The sequence below is a fragment of the Triplophysa rosa genome, linkage group LG22, assembly GCF_024868665.1.
Source record: "Triplophysa rosa linkage group LG22, Trosa_1v2, whole genome shotgun sequence".
Classification (NCBI taxonomy): Eukaryota; Metazoa; Chordata; class Actinopteri; order Cypriniformes; family Nemacheilidae; genus Triplophysa; species Triplophysa rosa.
The window spans coordinates 403762-426507 of NC_079911.1; the positions used below are offsets into that span (position 1 = coordinate 403762).

At 45.9% G+C, this 22746-nt stretch overlaps 1 protein-coding gene across 1 annotated transcript in view; it reads left to right on the forward strand.

The window, feature by feature from the left end:
* The window catches only part of chsy3 (chondroitin sulfate synthase 3), a 34912-nt gene that overhangs the window by 5278 nt on the left and 6888 nt on the right, over positions 1-22746 (forward strand). The gene's annotated exons all lie outside the window — the stretch shown is intronic.

Sequence of the window (22746 nt, forward strand, 5' to 3'; positions counted from 1 at the left end):
CATGTTTGTACAGTTGTGAGGTTTCTGCACCGCTAAACATTTACGGAGATTTCACAAACCTTGAATATGACTGAACCACAGAGATCTCTTGCCAAAGTCATATGAGTGTCTGACCACATGAACGTCCATCTTACCTCGGCTGTTTATGTGATTTTAACTTCTACAAGCATGTGCACATGTGTGTTCTCACTCCATGAGGAAACAGCATTATAGTCGCTGAATCATTGGGTTTCTGAGAGTCGCTTTAGGATTATCACAGTCATTACTCACTAAGAGCCAAACAATCTAGCCCTGATTCACAGATTTTGTTTTGCTACAATTCTCTAGCATGCGTTTATTCTGCAAACTGAAAGTAAGACAGAAGATTTTCAGGATCAAATATAGGAAGAGGAATTTTAATAGACTTATATTTCTGTCATACAATCATTCAGTTTAGGCTAATGGGCAGATGTCTGCTATGTGATGATATATTACTGCTTCTCCACCCACAAGCCCTCTGGAGCTCTGCTAAAAATGTTCAGTTCATCATCTGCCCTCAAACTACAGGCAGAAACACATCAGATAGACGAAGCTTTCCGTTTAGACATGCCAAACGTTTCTCTTGTGTTTGTCTGTCTCTGTCTGCATGAATTTAAAGGAGTAGTTCACCTTCAAAACTGTATGAGTTTCTTCTGCAGAACACAAAAGAAGATATTTTGAAAAATGTTGGTAACAGAACAGCACAGCCCCCCATGAAAAAGAAGATATTTTGTGTTTTTTTCTGATTTTTTCTTGCGGAAGAAAGAAAGACACAGGTTTGAAATGACAAGAGTGACAGAATGTTCATTTTGAAGGTGAACTGCTCCTTTAAGATGCAGATGATATGCGTGATGCTCACAGTTTAGAGCAGAGCTTTGAAACCTTTGAAAAAGAACAGGTTCATGTGCATTACTGTATGTGTTCAGTCTGTCCTGGTGTGCATTATCACGTATGCATCTGTGTGAACCAAAATTGTTCTGACTTTATGCAAAAGATTGTTGTTGTGTAAACATGCTCTAAATCTCGCTTGATTAAAATCTTATTGCATCTGCAGTATTTCTAACTTCAACAAATTTCTTCCTGGTGATCAAAGTGTGTTTTATGCAAGACTGATACTCACAGATGTGTTTGTAGTGTGAATGCAGAGTTGTGCTGTCAGTCTCTGTCGCTGTAGGCCTGGACTCATACAGTATAAAGCCACGTTCACACTGCCACCAAAATCCGATTTTTTTGCCCATATGCGACCCAGATCTGTTTACTGCATGACAGTGTGAATGACAAACCAGATGGAATCCGATCTTTTTTAATCTGATCTGAGCCACTTCCATATGTGGTCCTAAACAGGGGCGGATTTAGTGATTTGGGGGCCCTAGGCAAATCCATGTATGGGGGCCCCAACTATGCACCATTTTACTTTACTGCAACCCTTATTTTTCTTCCTCCTCAAAGCACACAACTTTTCACCCCCAGTCAAAGTGAAAGGGGAAAACTAAGTTTAATAAACAACACAGATACTGACTAATTAAAAAATATATAATAATGAATTCCCAAATGAAAAACATGGGATAAGTGTCTTAAAGCGGCAGTCCGTAGGATTGGCCTCTTTGTCGCCATCTCAGTTTGTAATTGCTACTGCAGGTGATGTGCGGAGATATTTCTTTGCATGAGTTGTGATTCGGCACTGCTCAACTGCGCGGATGAGTCTGATGTTTTGAGTCGTGGCCTGTGACAGTGCAGCGGTGAGAATCTTCACTGTACATCAGTAGCGCATAATAAACACAGATAACATGGCAGATGATATAACACGAAACAAATACGAACATAAACAGTGACAAATAGCGCAAATGGAGGCTGTGTTGAAGTGTTTTGATATTATTTCGGGTGCTGGGTCATTTTGTTATTTCTCATGGAAACTCCCGTAACGCGAAGCGGACAGAAGATCCCCGAACGCGGGTCTCAAATGCTGACAGGCACGGTCATAAATCATTGTACATCATACAACTATATATACTATATGCAAAGCCTTGCCATCATATCCGTGATATAAGTCCATAAATTTGAGTAAAATCACAGGCTTCACTTGTCCGTGCTAATGAAATACAGATGTGGGGAGGGCATTTCTAAATCACACGAGGTCCCCAGATAATACTAATCCCGGGGGAGTAGGTCTTAAATTACATTTATCATAATGAACATAAAGAGAGAAAGAACAACCGATGAAACTGTACCCGTCTATATTAACACAACAAGTGCGCTACGGTTTTTGTGTTATCTGTTGAAATACAAAAAATGTGTCTTACCTGTTCAGAAGAAATAAAGTGATGTCTGCATCCGTTTACAATCGTTTCAGATCACGGAGTTCCCGCCACCTTTGAAATGCCTTGCCAATATTAAGAGTCCGATCACATTCCCTGTTTCTTTGTAAACCGTCTTCAGTTCGTTCTTTCTTGTTTTTCACAAATGATGAATCCCCATATGTCAACACTGCTTGGCGTTTAAACGTAAAAGTACTAACGCAGCCATAAATAATACTAAACGTTGCATGAAATCCTACCCAACAGTTGTGAGTACAAGCTACAAATCGCCTGTCCCTCGCTGTATCCACGCACTGGTTAGCAGCCGGATCCTCTTCGTTCTGTACGAATGTGACGAAATGACGCACAGATGAAAGACACCATATAAGGATCTCCGGAAAAGTCGACCCGACAGGGCAAATTACAAACCATTATTACAAGCTTTCCGTGGTGAATCCAGCAAGGGTAGTGACACAGTTTTAAACACCGTTCTTTCATGTACTTGCTCAACAATTGGTTTTAGCTCATTTTTACTCCAAAAAACGTACGGACTGCCGCTTTAACAAAACACTTATATTAAAGTTCTAAAAAAATTTGATGAACTGAAAACTAATAAGTTATATAAAGCATTAAATTTATTCAATCAAACAGAAAAGTTGAAAATTTTAATATAAGCCTTTTTTATAAGACTTTTTCACCCTTAAGTAACCAGTCTAACTAAATAAGTAAAACTCCTGAACAGCCGTGAAACACAGCTAATACAGCTCCTAATATAGCTCTTTTACTGAACTCTTCAGCGTCTCACTGCTGGTAATGAAACAGCGCCTCCATTGTGGCGTAACTGCAGTTACAAATGACAATCTGTTTAATAATGCACGCAGTGTTTTTTGTGAAGACACTCAACATATTTTTGACGAGAGTCTAAGGCGGCACGAAATTTGATTGAGGCGGTCGCCTCCAATTTCTTTATGCAGGAAAACGTCTCGGTTACGTTTGTAACCTCGGTTCCCTGATGGAGGGAACGAGACGTTGTGTCGAACCGACAGATGGGGTTCGTCCCTGAGAACCAATCGTTTCCGACTGCTTAGAAAAGGCCAATGAAAATTGGCAAATGAAATTTGCATGCCGGACTCCACCCCGGACATCCGGGTATAAAAGGGAGATGGCGTGCATCATTCATTCACCTTAGTTCTGAGGAGCCTGAGACCTCTCACGACTGCTGCAGAGGACAGCACGTGTTGTGGCAAGAGGACACAACGTCTCGTTCCCTCCATCAGGGAACCGAGGTTACAAACGTAACCGAGACGTTCCCTTTCTGTCGGTCTCTCGACGTTGTGTCGATGGGGTTCCAATGGAAAACCCCATAACACGGTGCCCTGTCACAATCTCAACGAAGCGACGGTGACTGGCCTGGGCGTGTCAGCCGTGAACGCTACCGCAAAATTGTAACCTACCAGTGGGTAGGTAGGGGGTCCCAGAGCTTTCTTGAAAGATGGGAAGGCCCCTACCTTCGGCCTCACAGGCGGCGGCCTTGTTTCTCTAACAGCGAGAAGCCGCCCGGAACCGTAAGGCACTGGGTAAGCGCTACTTCCTCAAGTGGGGGATGCGGTACAGAGACCACGTCCTACCGCAGGGAGGAGAATAGTGGAGATACCAACATGGTCTCACCGATGGGGAAGAACTCATGGGAAGAAGTGCGGCTGAAGAGAAAACCGCGAGGTGGAGGTCCACCCGGGGAGGTCATGGGTTACCAAGGTGGGAACCAGCATGAGGATACATCAGACGGAACCGCCCTGCTGGGGAGTTGCAACGTCTGGTAGCACTAGGTCCGGTTAGAGCTATGCTGCGAATAACTCAGGTGAACCCAGCCTAAGGGGCAGGGCTGCTCTGCCCAGCCCGCCCCAGGGGGTGCTTGCTTAGTGATGGATGGAGTGCCTGTTCTTCGCCCAGTGGGGAAAGAATGGAGGCTGAATCGGTATACTGACCCACTCGAGAGAGGGGGAAAAAAACGAACAGGCGTACACCCTACCAGTTGCCGGTCCTACATGTGACCATGCAGGACGCGGGCTGACACCGGCTCTACGCGGAGGTTGTAAAACCTCGCGAAGGTGTTGGGTGTAGCCCAACCCGCAGCTCTGCAAATGTCTGCGAGAGAGGCCCCCCATGCCAAGGCCCAAGAGGAGGCAACACCCCGGGTGGAGTGGGCCCTCACTCCTAGGGGGCACGGCGATTTAGGGATTGGTAAGCTGTCTTGACAGCGTCCACAATCCAGTGGGCCAACCTCTGCTTGGAGACAGCTCTCCCCTGTTGCTGACCTCCGAAACAGACAAAAAGCTGATCCGAGCTCCTGAAACTCTGTGTGCGGTCTAAGTAGAGGCGCAGCGCGCGTACTGGACACAACACGGACGGGGTTGGGTCTTCCTCCCCAGTGGGGAGCGCCTGTAAGTTCACCACCTGGTCCCGAAAGGGAGCGGTGGGAACCTTGGGCACGTAGCCGGGCCGAGGTCTCAGGATAACGTGGGAATTTTTTCTGCGTCCAAATTCTAGGCAGTCAGGGGACACGGAGAAAGCCTGTAGATCCCCTACCCTCTTGATGGAGGTGAGCGCCAAAAGGAGAACCGTCTTCATCGTAAGATGAGGAAGAGAGGCATCCCCTAGGGGCTCGAAGGGGGGCCTGGTGAGTCCTGACAGGGCTACATACAGGTCCCAAGAGGGTATGGAGTGCGGACGAGGCGGGTTAAGCCTCCTCGCACCCCTTAGGAATCTAATGACCAGGTCGTGCTGCCCTAGAGACTTTCCAGCAACTGAGTTGTGATGAGCAGCAATGGCGGCTACATACACTTTCAGTGTGGAGGGGGAGAGGTTAGTCTCGAGTCTCTCTTGTAGGAAGGACAGCACGGACCCGATCGCACAACTCCGTGGGTCTTCTCCTCGAGAAGCACACCAGGTCGAGAAGAGGCGCCACTTGTAGGCGTACAGTCGCCTAGTGGCAGGTACCCTAGCCTGAGATATGGTAGCTACCACCGCCGGGGGCAGACCACTCAGGATCTCCTCGTCCCGTCCAGGGGCCAGACATGGAGGTTCCAGAGGTCTGGCCTGGGGTGCCATAACGTGCCCTTCCCCTGGGAAAGCAGGTCCTCCGCCAGGGGAATCGGCCAGGGGGGAGCTGTCGTCAAGAGCATTAGCTCCGAGAACCAAGTCCGGTTGGGCCAGTGTGGCGCAACGAGTAAAACTTGATGCTCCTCTTCCCTGACCTTGCACAGGGTCTGTGCAATGAGGCTCACTGGGGGGAAGGCGTACTTCCGCTTGTCCCGCGACCAGCTGTGCGCTAGGGCATCCGTGCCGAGGGGTCCCTCGGTCAGAGAGTACCAAAGCGGGCAATGGGTGGTTTCGAGGGAGGCAAACAGGTCCACCTGGGCCTGCCCGAACTGCACTCAAATGAGCTGGACTGCGCGGGGGTGGAGTCGCCACCCTCCGCGAGGCGTAGACTGACGAGAGAGCGTGTCGGCTGTCTGGTTCAGGTCACCTGGGATATACGTGGCACGCAGGGAGCGGGTCACCTGCTGACTCCACCGGAGGAGGCGTCGGGCAAGTCGTGTTAACTGCAGAGAGCGAACGCCACCCTGACGATTGATATACGCTACTGCAGTAGTGCTGTCCGACCGGACCAGCACGTGCTTGCCCTGCACGAGAGGCTGCAGCCTCTTCAATGCAAGTAGCACAGCCCACAACTCTAGGCAATTGATATGCCAGCGCAGGCGGGGGCCCGTCCAAAGCCCCGACACTGCGTGCCCGTTGCACACTGCACCCCAACCCTGCAGGGAGGCGTCTGTTGTCACCACGACATGCCTCGTAACCTGCCCTAGGGGTACCCCTGCCCGAAGGAAAGCCATGGAAGACCACGGGGTTAGGGTGCGTCGGCAGCGAGGCGTAATCACCATCTGCCTGCTGCCGGTGTGCCACGCTCCCCAAGGAACTAGACTCAGGAGCCAGTGTTGAAGCGGCCTCATGTGCATCAACCCGAGGGGTATCACCGCCGCCGAGGATGCCATGTGTCCCAGGAGCCTCTGAAATAGTTTCAGGGGAACCGCCGACTGCGTGAAATGATCCAGGCAGTTCAACACCGACTGGGCGCGTACTGCGGACAGTCGCTCTGTCATGGTGACAGAGTTGAGTTCCATACCAAGATAGAGGATGCTCTGCACAGGGGAGAGCATGCTCTGACTACTAGACCCTTGCTTAATTCTGTATGAAAGCGTGCTGCCTATTACGTGTTATTGTTGTTTTACGCATGCGATTCAGTAACCATCACCAGTTCACACTGAAATCTGATATTGGCCACATTTTTAAAATAGTGTGAACATGCAAACAATAAAATCCGATCTGAGCAAAAAATCGGAATTGAGCATTAAGGCTTGCAGTGTGAACATGGCTTAAGAGTTGATGTGTGTCAGGGACCGGATGGTAGATGGTGACACGGCTGTGGATTTTCAAACATCTCCCGTCCCACTCTTAAAAAAAATTAAAATCCCGTCCTGTCCCAATCCCAGAAGAATGACACCCATTCCCTCCCACTCCTGTGTTTTTTTATTTTTGGCGTATAAAAGCGTACGTGACATTGCAAGCATAAAATAAATTTGCATTCGCAAAAAAGTTTTGTAAAGGTGTAAATCAAGCTGCAAGCGAAAGAAAACAAGTTTTGCAGCATTGTATCGTTTTTCGTAAGCGTAATTCATGTGTTGTGAAACAGCAACTTCATGTTACGTCAAATAATTATGATCTGTATTCTTCTGACCTCCGTTTTTTCCACGCTTACAATTTTGACACATTTTTTGCGCTGAAATACGGCCAAAAGCATTGCGAGTCTGTAAACAGAGGTGTGCAAACACAATGGTGTTATGAACTGCAAAACGGATTCATCGCGCAGAACCTGTCTTTGTGTGTGTCAAATAAATCTGTTGCAAACATCTTGCCTACGCGTAGGAATAAACCGATGTGTATGGTTCCGTCTCGCTTGTAGCTGCGCTTACACTTTTGGCACGATTCTCTCACTCATTTGAGTTTGCAAGCGTGAGTGGGGAGGCGGGGCTACCTTCTTGTGACCAATCAAATGAGGTTCCTGATGACTCATTGTTTTCTCTTATCTGATTGGTTCAATAACGCGCCAGTCAAGCAGACATCAGACACTTTAATGCAGTGGTCACCAACCCTGCTCCTGGAGATCGACCGTCCTGAAGATTTCAGCTCTAACCCCAATCAAACACACCTGAACTATCTAATCAAGGTTCCCCAGGTTTGCTTGATAATTACAGACAGGTGTGCTGAAGCAGGGTTGGAGCTGCAGTCTGCAGGATGGTCGATCTCTAGGAGCAGGGTTGGTGACCCCTGCTTTAATGCATGGAGGAGAGGTCAGGATCACACTGCAAAAATAACTTTCTTACAAGCAAAAAAAATCTGCTGATGGGGTAAGAAAAGTAATCTTGAATTAAGGTTCACCTTTTTCTTAGTCACTCAATTCAAGATTATTTTTCTTACCCCATTGGCAGATTTGTTTTGCTTGTTTTAAGCACAAATTCACTGAAATTTCATATTTTTTGACTAAAAACTTATTTAGTTATTTTCTTAGGTCAGTTTGCTCATCAAGAAAATGCTTCTTGATTCAAGAATGTTTAGACATTTTTACTGGAAAACAAGAAAAAGAGACTAAGTAAGAAAGTCATTTTTTGCAGTGCAGACGCCACTGTATGTCAGTGATTGATTGAGCTGTAGTTAGACATGTTCCACACCTCAGACACAGTAACCACTGACACACAACTACACCACTCCAATTTAATGATTTCATGAAAGATTTCAAAACAGACCTGTGTCAGTATCCTGTTATCACACATATACACCCTGTGATCCTGCAACACAAAACCAGTCATAAGAAGCTCATGCAGCAGAATATTTGTAGGAATAGCCAACACAACATTGTATAGATCAAAATGATCCATTTTTCCTTTATGTTAAACTAAAAGTAAAGATCATGTTTCATGAAGATATTTTGTACATTTCCTACCGTAAATATGTCAAAACTATATTTTTGTGAGTGGATGCAGCAAAACCTCAAACAAGCTGCTGCCCGCTCTTTGAGAATGACCCACTCAAGTTTGGTATCAAAGTCAAAAGTCAAAGTCTGCTTTATTGTCAATTCTTCCACATGTACAGTACATACATATAGAGGATTGAAATTGCGTTACTCTCAGACCTATGGTGCATACAAATAACACTACACAGAATAAAAAAATACAGATAAATACAGATTATATATATATATATATATATATATATACTGTATATATATATATGTAAAATACAACTATTACAAGCAGGGATATTAAAATAAAAAAAGAAGATAGGTAATGGCAGATAGAGTGACCATATACAAACCAGTGAAATATACAACAGTGCAGATGTGAGGTAGTGCAAAGAGCGTATTAGTCTGTTTAAAGTGACAAAGAGAGCAGGCTTTGTTTAACCTGTCAGAAGAGGTAGTTGAAGAGGGCCAGACCGATGCTGAATGAGGTAGTGAGATGAGTATCTATGTAAAGTTTAGAACTTCAGCTTTTAGGTTCTTCCACTTCCACAACGTCATTACAGCGGTAAGCCAATAGAGAGCTTAAAACAAACTTGTTTCTTCTTAGCAACGGCCTGCTACAGCGCCTCTGATGGACAACTTCAAAGGCCATTTTCTCAATATTTTGTTTTTTGCACCCTCAGATTCCAGAGTTTCAAACACTTATATCTATAAACCATACATCGATGGAAAGCTTATTTATTCAGCTTTCAGATCATGTATAAATTGCAATTTTGAATCTCAACTGACCCTTAAGATCCTTAAGTTTTGTGGTATTAAAGGGTCATCATGGTCATTTACTCTGATTGTAGTCTATATACTCTATAAAACATGTATTACTGTGGTATCATGTAACACTGTTGTGAATGTTGGGAATTTGAAACTCAACTCTTGTTGTTAGTGTTGAGAAATGTATGTGTATTGAAATATAGTCCTGTAAATTGATAATACATGCAACATTACATGTCAGGTCATCTGTGTGTCTTTATATAAACAGAGACTCTGTCAGCTGTAAAGATCAGTCTTTAGCTAGGCCTGTCTCATCAGACTGATGTGTGGTGTTGTCCATCAGACACTATCAAACACCTTCAGACACGTTAAACATTTAATTGTTTTAAATCAATGAAACAGAACATCCTTTAAAGCTGTTTTTTTACTTGATACAAGTGAGAGAAACGGAGAAGCAGCACCAAACATGCCATCTGCACGTGAACATAAAGCAACAAAGAGAAACATCTGCACCCCTCATATTCCTAAAAAAACACCCTAGTCCTCACAAACAACAGAGATCGACTGATTCACGTACTGCCAGAACATTCCTCAAACAGTAATGATGTTGAAATGTATTACAGAAACACTGTCCTGATGGCTTTAGATGGTCAGTGAAAGTGTCAGCGTGTTACTGTAAAGCACACTGACACACTGGTCTGGATGTTATGGGTCTGCAGTGTTTACCATAGGATTTTGAGAGACTTGTGGTGCTGATGATGTCACATGCTAATTAGCATATTTGTGATGTCATAACGACGTGTTTGCGTGTTGACGCTTGATATATGTTCAACTCGGCGGCCATGTTTGCAACGCCTCTGTGCAGTTATTGACGTCATAGCAAGTCAACGGTCCCATCTCCTTAAATGGTGAAAAATCACAATTAAACAGAATATTTGCAATCAGTAATTCAACCCGATGTAGACTGCACCATAACTTTGGTTTGCTAAGCTTAAAACTGCGCTACAAATCACCTTTGTTGAGGTCGCTTCAGCTACTGCGCATGTGCACAGGCTGGCAAGCGCCTCCTCCCCAGAGAATCCTCAGTCTTTATCCATTGACGATTGGATCGTTCTACTGGAAGGTGGGGCTTTCTTGGCTAGAGCGGCCATATTGAGCGTTGCATTTCTTCCCATTCATTGTAATGGCAGTGGCGCATGATGTTAATATATAATCTTTGGTAATGCTCATTATCTCACTCTCTGTTTTCATTGAATAAAAATCCTATGTATTGAATGGATCAGAATAGCCACAGCTCTTCCAATAGCTGAACGGCACATCACTGTAGGGATACAGCGGACGGGTGGCAACCGCAACATCAGACTGTACGTGTTTCACAACAAGTGTTATCGAGTTTACCTATTTTATAATTAAAAGTGAGTGATGTTTGTGTGTGTAGGTTTTGATCATGTCACGTGAGCTGTAAACACATGAACAGTGCTCAGTGTGTGTATGAGCAGACATCTGCACCTGGGACATTCCCAGACAACTCCAACTGTCTAGAAAAATTCCTGAGCGTCTGACAGAGAAAGAGTCTGTCTGTACAGATGATGAGAACATCAGACCATTATATGTAACAAAACAAATAGAGTACACTGAAAGGTCATGAATCTGAAAGTTTTATACAAATCCAGTGTTCATGTCTTCATCTGAAAGTGACAGGAAGAGTTCCTCAGCGACATTACTGCTGTCTGTTATGAGAGAGAGAGTAATCAAACTCGTAACATTTGTAGGAATAATAGTTCTATTTAAGTTTCTATTCAAGATGTTGCACATTAAACATTTAACACATCTCTTTTAAGCATAAATAATAACTGAATCATATCATCTGCATCAAAGCAATGAACAGCGCTATTTACTGCTGAACACACGTGGTGTTTTTTAATTGGTTGTTGACTTGATATTTAAAATCACTGACCACATGTTACAATGAAGAGATATAAATATGGCTGAAACCATTGATGTGTACGGCACACTGATGGCTGTACATCTGACTGTAATCTGACAGAGAGTATTAGTGTCTAGACAGTAGCAGAACTTGTAGTATGTTTCATTTACATCAGATACATCTGTTTAGCTACTTAAAATTTTAATGATCATTTTATTACATTTGGTGAATGGTATACAGTGTACAGTGCATTATGGTTGTGTTCTAAATGACATAATATACACTGTACACTTATGCACTATGTACTCAACTATCTAGTTTATGAATTTGAGAAGGGTAATGTCATCTCAAATGGAACACAAACACTTTTATACTAACCGGAAGCAGGACCGTGTACAAACACTTTGAGGGGCAGTCGCATCCATGGGAAAGTATACTGTAGATTACTGGTTTCAACTAAGAAAATAGATTACATTGGGAAATGTTCTGTTACAGGAGTTACAGCGTGACAAACTGTCAGCTAAATTTGAAATGTTGATTTACCTACTGTAGCTTTGAATCCACGTTTGCAGTGTTGAACTGCATTTAGCAGCCTCCCTTCGCTCAGTCTTTCTGTTTCTGTCTTCTTTTTTGTGAAGGCATTTTCTACCAGGTGTGCCAATAACAGCAAATTTGGTGTTATTTATATCAGATCGGGTGCAACAATTTGATTCGACAAGAATTCTAATTCTCTTTTGAGAACGTGGATATTGTGTACACGTTGTAGGCAGTTAGCACCAGAGCATGTGAGCGGAGCTGAGCGGTGAGAATTTCCGCTCCCCGCTCACGTGGGTGTTCGCGCCCCCCGCTCCACCGCTCAAAGTCGCACCAGAGCGCTCCGCTCAATTCCGCTCCCCGTTCAGCTACAATTTCACGGGGAGTCCCACGACTCCCTCCGTCCACGCCTGCCGCGGAGGCTAGCCGGTGGTGGAGAGGCTGTATCGGATGAGGTGGAGGGTGCGGAGAGGCCCACGACCCCGAGCTGCAGGGTCTGGCCCTCCGGGATCGTCGCCAGCCCCGTAGAAGACCCTGCCACGGACAGTCCCCTGGACTCCTCACGATCCATCGCGATCTGGAGCTGATCTACGAAGCCCAGGGGCCTCAACCTGCGCATCTCTGCAGGCTCAAAGGGTTCGTCGAGGCAGCCGTTGAAGATGACCTTCAACTCTGCCACATTGAACCCCGAGTGGCGCGCAGTGGAGAGGAAGTCCATGGCGAAGGTCTTTACGGGGGTGCCTCTCTGGCGAAAACCAAACAAGGTGTGAGCCTGGCGGCTCCTGAACACCTCGTCCGGTTCGTCCATGACCACCTGCTGGGTTCAGTGGTGGCTCTTCTGTCAGGGATTGCGTGGAGGAAGAACCCAAGTGCAGGCAGCGGGGATTAAGGGGTTAACAGAGATTTTATTTTAACAAAGAAACAAAACACAAAACAAAAACCCACGCGGGTGTCAAACACAGGCACAAGAAAACAATATACAAGAACAGAACGAGGACTCAGTAAACACTAAACTGGACTAAACAACACTTGGCAAAAACTAGACTAAACACTTACTACAGGACTGGGGATACACAGCAAACAGGAACACGGAGTACATGGAACGAAACCAAAGACACCATCAACACGAGTAAGCATAACAAACGTAATCCAAGAGGACAAGACAAAGAAACATGAAGGCATTAAATAGGGAAGACAAACGAAGGATAACGACACAGAGCAGGTGAGGGTAATCAAACACGGCCGGGAAACAATACAGGAAACGAGAGGGGCGGGGCCAATGACGAGACACTGGAGAGAACGCATATTATTGTCAAAAGGACAATAATATGTTTCTCTCCACACATAACCAAAGACTTTGCCATGGCTCTGCCACAGGACCAAGAAAAACATGACTAATAGAGGCAGAGCCATGACACTCTCTGTTTATAATTCAAATAGACTTCCGTTACGCTGCTATCTGTTTCTCTGGGCTGCCTTCGTGCACAGACACTGCCTCCGAAGTCATGGCATTCAGCTGCAATTTGTAACCAAACGCTGCAAGGCTTTTTTTTTTTACTAAAAAATCGCCTTTGTCAACTTTTTCTTGTCAAAAAAGAAGTCAAGTCTGAACACGGCCTAAAGACCTAAAAGTTTGGTTAAAAGACGAAAAACGTATCAAGCAGAATGTTTTCTCACCATTCCGTTTCTAACACACGCATACAGTGTTCGGAGCTGTCTCACATCTGTCAAAGCAGAAATAAAACTGCTGCTCTCTGTATGTTTTTTCTGTCATCTCCGGTCGCGCTCATATGTACATTGCATACACTTATTTAGTCTATTCGAATGAAATATCTGAAAAGCAAATACGGGGTTTATGTCTGGATATATGTGTAAGCTTTTTCAGATATTTCCTGAAGAAATCAGGACAGAAGTGGTAAAAAGTGGATAAAATAGACAGATTACAGCAGCAGGTGTAAACAGGTATGTGCCTCTTTCGTCCACTTGTGATCCGATTGACCAAAACGCATCTTAATACCAGGCATAAAAGGGGGCTTATAAAGACTACAATGAGCTGCAGCAGGGGGGCAGAAGAGCCACATGTGGCTTGAGAGCCTCGAGTTGCTGACCCCTGTGTGTGTTAATGTGTGAACACAGATACAGTAATAACAGCAGTGATGTAATAAACATTTTCTTGTGTTCAATTTGACGGGACGGTGTCCAAACTACAGCACACTTTTTCTTACACGGTACACAAGTGATTTGAATAGAACAGGATTTGGATAATTACTGAGAAAATACAGTAGTCAAAGTCTGAACACTGTGTGTTAGTCATTTCACTTACATTCTTTGCTGTTATCACCAGCTTCATGCTCTGCATGGATGGCATGTGCAGGGGGGGATGGGAGGCAAAGGGTGCTTGAACACCTGCCCCTTTGCACAAAATACCCTTTTTGATGGATAGAACGTGAGCATGAATGCTGGAACGTGATCAGAAGGTCTTGAGCACCCGCCCCTTCAAAGGTCTCTGCACGGCACAGCTTGGATGTGTAACAGGATAATAAAACCTGCATGATGACCATGATGATACTCAACAATGGACATCAAAAAGCAGCAGTGAAATTAAACACACTATATTAATTTTGTCGTATCTTACTTGGGGGAAGGCGCACTTCGCGTGTCCAGTGCCAGTGCTGAAGTGATCTCCTGTGCATCAACCCGAGGAGGAGTACCTGCCGAGGATGCAAAACATTTTGGGGGACTGCTGGTTCAGCACCGTCTGGCGGCACTCGTAAGTACAGTGCACATCATGGAAACAGAGTCCAGTTCCATGCTGAGATGAGATGCTCTGCACTGGGGGGTTGACCTGAAGGCCCGACTGGTCTGGGTGCCAGAGCACGAGGTCCCTGTGAGTGAACAACAGATATCATGAGTGCACCAAGATAAGCCAGTCGTCAAGATAATACGAACACGCAAGCCCTGTTACCTGGGGGGACCTAGGGTAAGGTCTGAGATTTACCAAGGTAAGGGCTAGACTGAAAAGCGGGACCTTGTACTAATATGCCCAACTCTCGAAGGGAACCGCAGGAACATAATCGAGACATGAAAATATGTAAACTATGTCGATTGCCAAGGACCGATCCAAATGGACCTCAGGATGCGCTTCTGCGTCAACATCCTGAACAGTATACTGAGGAGGGCTCTGTTCAGGGTGCCCAGATCCAAAATAGGGACGCAGCCCCCCACCTTACTTGGGGGACGATGATGTACGGACTGAAGAACCCGTAGTACATCTCAGCTGGAGGGACGGGCACGATTGCGGCCTCACCAAAGGGGTTGCGACCTTGGGCCTGAAGCACAGAGGAAAACTCGTCTCGAACAGAGGAAAAACAGAATGCCCTGAACCAGGGCAGACTGGATCACATGGCCGAGACGGATCGTCTTCACTAGCCAACACAACAAGCTAGGGAATGCTAACCAGAACCCCTAGACTCCATGACACTGGAGCTAGGGGATCGATCAGCTTCACTGCACCTGAGGGGATGGGGCAGGATCCATCCAGCTCCAACCTGAGTGATGACATGGAGAGGGTCAGCATTGATGTCCTCAAAGATCTCTGTTGGTTAGCCCTGCTAGGGCCACTACGAATCTCCATAGTTGGCTACTGATGGGGAGAAGCTCTTCACGACTGTGTTCTCCTTTGAAGAAGAAGAGCCGCCAGCCCCGCAGCAGGACCTCAACGGCCTGTACGTGGCCGGGTTGCGACGGGGCTCTCTAAACCACAGATGTCTCTTTTGGGCCACCAGAGTGGGCATCGAAAAACCTAGGGTGTGTGCCATCACCTTAAAGCCAGAAAGTGAAGTCAATGGCAGTGTGGAGCTCCTGCACAAGCCCTGGGTCGTTCTTTCCCTCTGCAGGATGGTCATGGTGTGCAGGGCAAAACTGGCTAGACCCGCAGCAGTGCAAGCCTTTAACATGAGAGCTGAAAGAGCTGACATGCTTTGGAAGGGAGCTTTGTTCGACCTCCCCAGGGGGCATGGTCGGTGGGCATAAGAGCACCGTGACACCACACTCGACCTGAGGCATGTCAACATATCCCTTGGCTACATTGCCATGAGGAAAGACAGGGCAGGCAAACGCACAACACAGTGCCGTTCCACGACTTTGTGAGCTCTGTATGCACTTCCCGGAAAACATGGTAAAGGGGAGCACCCATATACCATGTGTCCAGCCGCGTGTGTTTGAGGGGAATGTGGTGCACTGCAACCCGATGCCTGCGGTGGCCTGGGCAAGCGACGCTTTCATCTCCGCATCAGCCTCGACCTGTGCTCTACCGCCCAAAGACTGGAGTTTGAGGGAGTATTCCGTGTCTGATGCCAGTAGATCACCCTCCGATGCGACAACATAAAGCTTGTCATGCATTGTCTGCATGAGTCCACTATAGGACAGTCCTGCGCCATCCATAGGGGATGGGCAGGTGAGCATAGTGGGGCATGAATGGTACGGGGAAGCAGATGGAGTTGCTGCTGCGCATAAAAAGAACCCAGACAGCCATCAAAGCAACACTTGCACCTGCATATTCTCACAGTTAGGACATCCAGCAGGATTAAACTCAAACAGAGTGAAGTTGCATGACATAAACATATGCCTCGCATGGTTCAGAAGAACAATGAATGGATGGGCTCGCCGTCTTTCTTTATACCTGCATTGGCATGCACGTACCATTCGCCAAGTTCATTTGCCTTTTGAAATTACGATCAGAGTTGATAGGTTCTCAAGTCCAAACCCACTTTATGTGCGCTCATCAATGATTTCATCCACTCGTCTCATTCGCTCTGGTTAAACGTTGTTAATGTTAGGAAGATCGCCAGTATGGAGTCTCTTCAACAGTTCTTGTATTTAAAGTTTGCGTTTCTGTCTCTATGTGCGCTGATCAATGATTATATGTGAATAAATGCCAAATAAGAAAATGTTAATCATATAAATGTAGGCTATGATTATTAACAATAATGAACAATGAATGAGCAATACATTTGTTCAAATATTTATTAATCTCTTTTAAATGTTAGTTAAAAAATACTACTAGAAAAATACTATTAGAAAATGGTATCGAATATCGATATTTTTTTACGTATCGAATCGAAGTTAGAAATTCCAGTATCGTGACAACACTAGTCTTGACACAACATCGAGAGAACGACAGAAAGGGAACTGTTCTTCATGTTGATCCTGTATGGTGAATTTGTATGGTGTACTATTCCGATTTTTTTTCTCTTTTACTGTAATATATTTAGCATAGTCAGAAAAGCAGAGGCTCGGTCAATATCAGTGCTGTTCTAGCCTGAAGTCTTTAAAAGCTCATTACAGCAGCATCATACACATATTTCATTGATATGATCATTGGGTGTCTGTGAGGATGTTAACAGATGTTTCTCGGCTCTTCGATGTGTTATGTTCTATTCATCTGCAGCATGTGATGTGATATTTATACCACAGACTGTTAAAATGGGTCATGACATACTTTTAAAATCATATTATTTTCCTTATAATGACAGTATTTATTTAATACCATTTGAACACCACTGGCTCAGGAGTATTCAGGTTTATTCTGGTTTTCCTTGTTTTCTCTGGCTGGACTGTAACCACTAGGGCTGTGTATTGGCAAGTGCCTCCCGATACAATACATATCACGATAGATGGGTCACGATACACTATATTGCTATGTATTTTGATACGATACACATTTGCGATATATTGCAATACTTTAAATAGAAAATGTAAAAAGTAGAGCTAGAAATACATCATGCTGTGCACCAGCGGGGGTTTTCTGTAAGGATAAGTGTAAAAACATCCCTTACCTCTGCAGAGTGGCCATGATGTGTGATGCATGGACCTTTAGATCAGAGGTTTGGGTTCTCAAACTGTGGATTGCGCCCCTCAAGAGGGTAACACAGGGGAATAAGGTGGCTCACGCAAGTCACTTGGCTGTTGTGGTGCATTACAGTTAAAACACTGAACATGGGCAGAATTAAACCTCTGCTTCATCCGTGCTGTAAATGTGCTGGTGTCACGTCCGTGAAAGCACAATAAATGTCATTGTTACTTTTCTTAATAAACTTTCTGTCTAATGCACTGCAGTAGCCAAGTGACTTGTGTCATGACTTGCGAAGCCTACAAACAGCATTATTTTATATAACTCATTACTCCATGACTTCTTTTGAAAACCAAAGCACACCCACACATCAGCTCTGAGAGCTCCAAGCGTTCTTATATTTTTCACCATGCTCGCTTCCACTTACTTTTGGCCGTATGTATATGACATGATTAAAAAAAATATCAATAGTAGAGGTATCACTATCCATACACTATAGAAAAAAAAAATATTGCGATAGTTACATTTTTCCACAGCCCTAGTAATAACCCATTTTTGAAGCTCCAAAAAGCACATTAATCCATCATAAAACTAATCCATTTAACTCCAGGGGGTTAATACATATCTTCTGATGCAAAACAATACATTTGTGAGTAATATTTTGGGCGTATTTAGATGCCGTTAGACTTTGTAAACAGATGAGAAAATGTAATGGCGGCACATTGGCTTCACATATTTCAATGATGATATTTTTTTCAAAGGAATATGTGTTTTTCACCATGATGTTATTATTGAGCAGTGTGTTTTGTCCTGTAATCATAATAAATCAACACAGAATGCAGTTGATCTGTGAAGAACATAATCATGATTATAATTAAATGTATTCATGAGATTTCATTTGTTTTCTGTGAATACATTCAGTACTATAGTGTACAATTGGATTAAACTGACAGCACACATGGCAGGTCTCTGCTGGAGATTTTTACCCAGAATTCTCTGAGATGTGACGCCCACTCACAGATAGAGTGTTTTATCCTCTCATCTGTGATATTAGCTGCTCTTTGTTAAAACATGACTGCTTGAGCGTTTCAATGTATTAAGATCAGAATAATTGATGTAGTATATTGATGAGTTTGTGACAGTCATGGTTGTACTGTATATTTCAGTGTGTTTATTTTAGAGTAACTGGCTTTTATATCTGTTGCCCTCCTACAATCATCAATTTTCATTTAATTCAGCTGCAAATATATAATTTTATGCAGATATAATTTCAGTTGTGTACGGTGGTGCTGCAAGAAACACTGCAGGAAACACCATCTGGCTTTAGTAAGTCTGGCTTTGTTTGAGGCTGGGACTGCATTGGCTCCTTGGGTTTTGTGTTCAGCTTTTAACGTCAGTTCATTGATGGTTCTACATCAGAATATTTGAGGCCAGAATTGTATTGTTTTATTTGTTTATAGATGTGTGTGAGTTCCTGAGGGTCAGGGCCCGGTTGCAAGAAACCCCTTTGGGTAAGAAAACTTCCCTTTCTGTCGGTCCGACCATCTTGTTCCTCAACCACGTATTCGGAAACGGTGCATGATAATGATGAGATGTCCCTTGCAGCATCGGGGGGTGACGTACTGCCATCCGACTCCGGCGATTCCTCGGAGCTCCCTCCCTAGGGGGATCGAGCCCAGGAAGAAGCGGACGTCGAAATGTCAGCCATGCTTTCCTGGGCCGCCGTGAGCGTTGGGTTGCAGTGCCCGTACTGCCTCTCCCGGCGTTCGCGGCTGGCTCCAAGCCCCCAGTGCCCTGTTTACCGGAAGTGCATGAGGAACTTAGTGAGAACTGGAATGCCGCCTTTTCGGCACGTCCACGCCAAACAAGTTCTGTCACCCTTCAGGGATCTGTCTTCCCTCAAGGGTGAGGCAGCTAGAGGATACGTCGATGTCCCCCAGGTGGAGTGTGCTGCCGCAGTGCACTCATGCCCGCAGGCGGCGGCCACCTAGGGGGCTCGACCTAGACTCCCGTCCAAAGCATGTGGGGTCTCGGCATCTCTGGTGTTGAGAGCTTACATTGCTTCGGGCCAAGCTGTCTCCTCTCTCCACGCTATGGCTCCTGCCAGGCCAAGGCGTTGAGAGATCTCCACGAGGGTAAGACCGACCCAGCGCTTATGCAGGAACTCCGCACTGCCACCGACCTCGCTCTATGGGCGACCAAGCTGACCGTGCGGGCCCTGGGTCGGGGCGATGTCCACACTTGTGGTCCATGAGAGACACCTCTGGCCGAACCTTGCACAGATGAGTAACGCCGAGAAGGTCCGCTTTCTCGACGCACCCATCTCGCAAGGGGGGGGGGGCTGTTTGGTGATACTGTCGTGCCGCAGTTCTCGACAGTAAAGATGCAGACAAAGGATATCAAGCATGTCCTCCCCTGCCGCGACTCGGCCGTCCTCGGCCGTCGAGTCTCGTGCACCGTCTGCTTCCCAGCAGCCCTGGTCCTCTTCGACGCCCTGTTTGACACCCTGGTATAGAGGTTTGAGCGAATGGAAGTATGCGTATTTGGCGTTCTGTCCGGAGAGCTGACTCCAAGCCCGCCAGTTCCTGCTGATCCGGAGCACTCGACCCCCCCCCCCCCCGTCTGAGCGCGTGCTTTGGGTCCAAAACCTGCCTTGGCCCAGAGTGCACCCCCTAATGCGTGAGAACGCGGGATGGCCGCCAGAGGACGCATACCCCCCCAAACGCTAAGGTTGATGCTGCGTGGGTGGTGAAACGCATACGGGGACTGGCGTAGGAGAATGAAACGAGTTGTTTAAGGAGGAGATCTAGTGTGGTGGTGAAAATTTGGAGCTGTGGGCCCTTGCTGAGTGACTGAGGCTTCGGTGAAAAATGTGTCTACCACCGCTGGGTGGGTGGGGTGTTGTCTCTTGTTGGCATGACGTACTGTGATAGGCGACTGTGATAGATGCTTGCTGAGGCTGTGGTGATGCTGGATCCCATTGAAACTGATAGAGCTGCGGTAGTGGAACTGACTCTGAATAAAAGACGTCTGGAGGTGATGTTTCTGCTGTGGCAAAACGAGAGATAGAAGTGCTGGCCCCTGCAGGGGCGATCGCTGCGGCGATGCTGGCTTCTAAGTAGAGGCTGCTACGGCAGCATGAGAGGTGGAAGCACTGGCCCCTGTGGGGGCGACCGCTGCGGCGACACTGGCTTCTGCGTAGAATGCTGCTGCGGCGGTGCTTGAGGTGGAAGCACTGGCCCCTGCGGGGGCGATCGCTGCGCCGATGCTGGCATCTGTATTAAATGCTGCTGCGGCAGCGCAACAGGGTGAAAAGCATCAATCCTTGCTGAAGCGATCGCTGCAGTGATGTTGGTTTCTGAGAAAGATTGCAGCTGTGGTGATGGGGGTGCGGGTCCGTGCGAGGGTGGACGCTGCGGTGATGCTGACTTCTGTGGAGCAGGTTGCTGCGGCTGTGCACGAGATGTAAGCACTGGCCCCTGTGGGGGTGATCCCTGCGGTAATGCTAGCTTCTGCAAAGCAGGCTGCTGCAGCAGCGCAGGAGGTGAAGGTTCTGGTCTCGTCTGAGGTGAACGCTGCGGTGATGTGGCTACTGTGGAAGGGCTGACGGCCACAAAAGTGGAAGTGTAGGCCCGGGAGGGGCAAAGTGCTGCATTGGTGGTTGGAGGGTGATGTTAGATGATTCGGGTGATGAGGGTTCGATGAGCTTCTCTGATGAGGGAGCGGTCTGATCGGATGTAGCTCTTGAAAGCTTCTGACATCCAACGGCCGATCGCTTGGATTTGGTGCTGGGAGAGGCCCTTCTGGGCGGCTGTGGTTGCTGCGCCTATGCGGAATGAGTGACCGGAAAAATGGTCTGCAGGGATGCCGGACTGGAGCTTTTAGGTATTTTTGGAACCAAAAACGCGTGACGGGGCGGTTTGAGTCATCAACGAATAAAGGTTCGGATGTGGTTTTGGTCTGGGTTTTCCTGAAGTGTAGGTAGGCTAGGAGGGTTTGATAGGGTTGGGTTGGAGACTGGAGGTTGAAAATGTAAATTAAGCTGCCTCTCCTTGTTTGATCCGTCTTGCTTTGCTTTATGAAATAGGATATGGTTTCTGAATCGAGCACTGATAGGTCGGAGATGGTTGGATGGACTAGGGGGTTAAAGGTGGAAGTCGTGGAGATTTCAGAGCATCTTAGGAAACCGAAGAAGGCTAAGATGAACATGGCATCGAGTGTGCAAGCGATGTTTGTGGAGTGGTAGCCTCTGCGGAGGGTAGAAATGCATCTGGTTAACACTTCTAAGGTTATGGGTTGCCGGGCGTCTGGGCGGTTGGGTTGATTCCTTTGGATGCCTTTGATGATCAGAGAAGTTTGGGGGCTAGAAATGAGTTAAATTTGAGTTTATGGAAGAATTGAATTCCGCTCAGGTAGCCTTTAATGATTCAATTCAATTATATTTATATAGCGCTTTTCACAATGTGCATTTTTCCAAAGCAGCTTTAAAGGAGAAAAACTGAAAAACTGAAAAACACAAAAAAGGTAAAACACAGCACAGTGCATGGTGTTTATAGAACAAGCAAGATTATTCTAGTAAATAATATCTAATAAATGCAGTCTCCCGGTGGTTTATTTAGCATATTTTGCATTAAGTGAATGCTTGGCTGAATGTGTCTGATGTGTCTTTAATCTAGATTTAAATTGGGAGAGTGTGTCTGACAATCTAATAGTATCGGGAAGGCTATTCCAGAGTTTAGGTGCTATGTATGAGAAAGCTCTACCCCCTTTGGTGGATTTAGTTATTCTAGGTGTTATCAAAAGTCTGGAGTTTTGAGATCTTAGAGAGCGTGATGGTTTGTAGTGTGGTAGAAACTCTGTTATGTAGGTAGGAGCTAAACCGTTTTAGACTTTATAAGTAATTAAAATGACTTTAAAGTCAATACGATACTTAATGGGTAACCAGTGAAGGGATGATAACATTGGGGTTATGTGATCGTATTTTCTGGACCTGGTTAGAACTCTGGCGGATGCATTCTGAACTAACGTCTTGGTTACGGATGTAACCTCGGTTCCCTGATGGAGGGAACGAGACGTTGTGTCAAACCGACAGAATGGGGTTTGTCTTGAGAACCTATCATCTTCTGAGTATTTAGAAAAGGCCAATGAAAATTGGCGAATGAAATTTGCATGCCGGGCTCCTCCCCGGATGTCCGGGTATAAGAGGGAAGCCGGCGTGCTCATTCATTCACCTTTTGTTCTTCAGAGCCTACGCATCTGATGAGCTTCTCTACGATCT